The sequence below is a fragment of the Helianthus annuus genome, chromosome 14 (assembly GCF_002127325.2).
Source record: "Helianthus annuus cultivar XRQ/B chromosome 14, HanXRQr2.0-SUNRISE, whole genome shotgun sequence".
Taxonomy (NCBI): Eukaryota; Viridiplantae; Streptophyta; class Magnoliopsida; order Asterales; family Asteraceae; genus Helianthus; species Helianthus annuus.
The window spans coordinates 165417792-165422690 of NC_035446.2; the positions used below are offsets into that span (position 1 = coordinate 165417792).

At 34.9% G+C, this 4899-nt stretch overlaps 1 long non-coding RNA gene across 2 annotated transcripts; it reads right to left on the reverse strand.

Moving 5' to 3' along the window:
* Positions 1 to 1500: 1500 nt before the first annotated feature.
* On the reverse strand, positions 1501 to 4674 carry LOC118486764. 2 transcript variants are annotated; one of them, XR_004879799.1, is made up of 4 exons: positions 4050 to 4674; positions 3161 to 3635; positions 2870 to 3047; positions 1501 to 1975 (listed from the first exon to the last, which is right to left on the reverse strand). It is a non-coding gene; the product is annotated as an uncharacterized LOC118486764 (long non-coding RNA). The 2 variants fall into 2 exon arrangements; XR_004879798.1 differs by having other exon boundaries at positions 1501 to 3047.
* Positions 4675 to 4899: the final 225 nt, after the last annotated feature.

The following is a 4899-nucleotide window of genomic DNA, read 5'->3' on the forward strand; positions in this document are numbered from 1 at the left end:
TAAAACATATGTAATAACTTGGAGTGAATTTTACTATAAGGTTTAGGCTTTGTAGATCTTAATACCATCTAATTTATAATTTATGCACACAAAATTGATGCACAAAGCAGTTCTTTCTAAAAGCATGCTACCAAAGTACGAAGATCAGTTGCATATCTAGGTGACCATCCCCTTTCTGTCTAGATACCAATTATTCGGACACAATGATTGTTATTTACAAACGTGACCGATACAAATCGTTTGAAACAAGCTACTAGAAGCCAAAGAGCATGATGTTAGTGAAGCGGAATTAACTTGGCCGCAAAATGGATATTTTTAATTTCACCCGTACTTTGTTGAATTAACGTCTTTAGACTTTTAGTAGTTAGGAATTAGTATCCTCTTTTTGTTATTTAAGGTATAGTTTATGTTGTTGGTTTTACAACTTGTTTAATTATGAGGTCTAGGTCCGATATATGACGCTATTGGGATTACAGTTTCTTTCGTAGTTCATGTTGAGTCCCTGGACTTCAAAACGAGGTCAACGAGGCTCGTCAACACTATGATGAATTTCTCTTGTCAACCTACAAAACAAAACACCATTAACCTCGTCACGGAGGACTCGGGGGGGGGGATCCATGAACAAGCTCCGGCGTGAGAATAAGAAAGCTTGTCGGAGAAGATGAAGTTTATTCTGACGATTTACAGTCGCCGGAATATACTTGGTGTGAATTCTGGACTGAGAGTCTTAAATGTGATACGGAGAATGTCCGGAGTTAATGTGGTGCGAGTGTGTATTGAATGTAACTGGAATTGAATGCTTATATTGAGTGATCTTGAGCTTGTATTATATAGCGGAGATGGCTTATGGCTCCGGTGAGAACCCCGATGCCATCTAACGGTATTATGATACCTTTGGAAGACTCAGACACGTGCCAGGTTTTTACCGGCATGATGCCTTGAGCATTAATTGAAGGCTGCACTCTCATCGTACTGATTCCGACGATTGTTCTCTCTCTGATTCAAGGCAATTAATGTCTCTGCAAGAGACAAGACCCTTTCTTTCCCGCTCTTTCTCTTGTTCCCTTTTATAAGAAGTAACAACAAATTCTGGGCCTGTTGAGAAGCACAAGACGAGAAGCCTCAACCCAAATAGCCTCACCAACAGTTCATATTAATTTTAAGATGCTATAGTTTCAGTAACAAAAAATAGTATATTCTTTGTAAATAACATGCTATAACTTTATTATCATGTTAATATTTCAAATCGGTCCTTAATAATCTCGGTATCCACTATTTACTAAACACATTGCATAATATATAAAAATAAATAACTTTTTATTAGTTTACATTTATACTAAGAATATTATACCAGCACTAAAACGTGACTAATATTTACATAATTTTAGTCAAATAGGGCAAATAGGGCAAATAAATGACTCTTATAAACATACGATAACAACAAAACAAACTAGTTTAATACCCGTCCGGTGGACGGTGGACGGGTTACGTTCAACGGCGTAAAAAAAAAGCTAATTTTTATTAAGTTTAGACAAATATGATTTGATTAAGCACCAATATAATATCATAAATATGAGTTAATAACTTGCCATGAATTGAAAACAAAATACTTATATCTGCAACCTCACTTTTCAATTACAATATTTCTAATTTCTAGGCTAGTCCACTCATCCATGTTTCTTTTTACTACACTTTCAACTTTAAAAAAATATTTTTTTAAGGCTTTGGAGACTGTTTACAGTTAGCATCATGTTTTTGAGATACCTTTTATACTTATGTGGGTACCAACTTCCAAAGGATCGGCCTTCTTGTCGAAATACCATATAACTTAGTTTCGAATAAGTTGACACTATAACTCGTGAATCAAGTAAACTGGTTCGAAATATAGATCTGTATTAACTCCTCCCCAACCTCAAGTGCTGCCATGATTCACGTAGTGGACCGCGCGTGTAACACTTTTACAGTTAAGACATACCTGCCATTATCAGGGTACTGAAAAGAGTCAGGTTAGTATTTTACTTGTTTAATGTTTAATGATACAAGTGGTCAACAGTCGAGCTATCAAAACAAACATCACCATAACCAACATCTTGCTATTCCAGTATAGTTTTAAAAGATTGTGTAAAGTATATCAAATGAGAATAGCGATATAACATATGAGCAACATGATACAACACAAGCTCCGTCAGCAGGTCTATCCACAAGAACCATAGCAGTTGTTTTGAGTAAGTAGAGCTCTTGACTGTTTTTTAACAAAATAGTACAACAATCCCATATCCGAAACTATGATAAAATCAGTGAAAGAATAGTTAATAAAGGTCACCACAAGAGGCGTTTATAAACCGTTAAAACCGAGTGAACCACCCAAGGGAAGAAGTCGATAGGTTCAGTTCACAGTTCCGTTATGGCAATTTAACTACCCTACTGGCAGTTTCTTTTGATTTTTATGAAAGGGTCCATGTATAAATTTGTAAAAAAATGTAAATTGAAGATAAGGGAACCCTTCCAGCCAAGTTATGTTAAAATGGGTTACATAGAGTATATTATATTGTCAAACGGGTCAAACGGTAACATTAAGAAAGTTTAACTTAATATGAAACGGGTCAAAATGATTTAAAGTCACTTCAAGTATACTCAAGTATGTTTTATCACAAACAAAACAAAACCAGCAAAAAAAGGGAACATGTGAAATGGGTCGAATGAGTTGAGAGTTGCCTCGAGCCTAATTTCAGTGCATGCATTCTGTTGAATTGTTTTTAGTAAAAAAATGTTCATATGTACAGACATTGTTTATGAAAGCATATTCATGCACTAATTATCTGTAAAAACTTGTAAAACAAACAAAATTGTGCTTACAAATCAACCTAACCTGGGCCCGTTTTCATTTGACCGCCCATAATGCCACCTCTAATAGCATATAAAGAAGCAAACCTCGTAGACTAACTTCAATTGCAGAATAGCTCCTACACATTTTGTATTACAAGTTTACAACCATATAACTTCCTATCAATCCGTCTCCCAATAACACAATTGATTGCTCCTGTTGACTGTTAGATACAACCAATAACGGGTTATATTTATTAAACTTACTTTTATTATCAACCACAATCCACATGTGCTTCATGCTTTCTAATTTCTATATTATCACAATATAATTTACCTTTGCAACTGGATCAGCCTCATCACAACGTTGAGCTATATTTTCTTTATGAGGAATTGTACAACTGTATCCAATGATTTCATCAACAGCTTCTACAATTGGTACATATACCGCACTGAAAAATTATCACAGCAATTAGTACACTATACCATAATCTATTTACCATTTTAACACATATAAACTAATATTCCTTTAGTAATTATTATCAATGGTTTCCTAGCAATTACATTTAGATTGTCCCTTGCCAATGATGTGTAGCACCTTCAAAACGGTCAATTCCATTGAAATTGGATAAAAAGGATGGTGGTTTTTAGATTATCAGGTATATAATAACAGTTGAACAATTTCTACCCAAATGAAATTTCAGTGAGATTCCTTAATTTGACCTCGTATAGATGACGCTTATGTGTTTTTCATGGTGGAGATACTCTTGCACCATTTGTGGGTGATTCTCGAGGATCTGTATGCTTAAAAACTGATAGAACCATTAGGCAGTGCATTAGTAAGTAAATACATTGCAAGATCAATAATATAATAGAATTCATAGAATATGACCATATCTTCCAATAAATTTACATCATTTTTAGTTATTCTTCGCCTTTCGGACTCAAACTCATGTTTCGAAATCGGCTCTTTGGACAGTTCAGATTCCAAATTCGCTAACCCATAAACTTACGGATCAACTAATAAAACAGGTGGTGTGCATGTAGACTCAATTGATAAAATATCTTTCAAAATTAATTAAGCGCTTGCATAAAAACAAACGAAGTATCGTACATTCGGGCATAATTAACATAAATCGATTACGTGCATATTAAGTTAATAATTATCAGTTTTATATTTCAAATATAATATTAAAATCATCAGCGGATGAAGATGGAAAACTAACCTTCTTCTGTGGATTGCAACAGTCGGTGTCTAAGCCTCTTTGTTCTATCACATCGTCACAGACTTCATCGTCACCTGTACTCTCCTTGTATTCTATACCATCCAGGCCATATCTTTGTATGACACCAAGCTTTCCTTTGGTTTCAAGGAATCAACCTGCACAAATTCATCACCAAATTATTACAATTGCAATTCTCTTGAAATCATTAGGGAATCATGGAGTGCAAGCCTGAGAAGAATAGGCTGTCGCCATCATTATCTGCAAACTTGTTGATAAATTCTTTCAATGTGATTGTTTTTTTTTTCTTTTTATGTACAGAGAGAATGGGTATGGATGTGGGGTAGTTGGAGAAAAATTGAAGCCATCGGTGAGTGCAAGGTGCCAAGGTTGTACATTATATAAGAATGCTCCCAACTAAATTCACAACACTATCCAGGTTTGTAGGAGCTCTGAAGATCATGGGCAGAAAAAGATGGAGTTAACCACCAACTAAAAAAATTGATTAAAACCGTCATCATAGCGGTTAATTTGTGTGTGTTTAATTTGTAACCGTGATAAACCACAGCCACGATGTGGGGAAGCAGTTGAGCAGAGAAATAGGAGGACAAATGATAATGGGGAAAGTGGGTTTGGGATAATGGTGGAGGTTGAGAAAAGCACAAGGAACTGCCTTGAACTGCTACTACATCAGTTATTTTTTGGAGTTTAAGTGGCTGAGATTTAATTTCAGCCAAATCCAATGGTGGATATTGATTCAAGAGTTGATTAGACTTAATGGGATCCATAGATATATATAATATCATTTTTCTTAAACCGTAAAACTTTTTAGAAACAATACATTGAGCAAGTA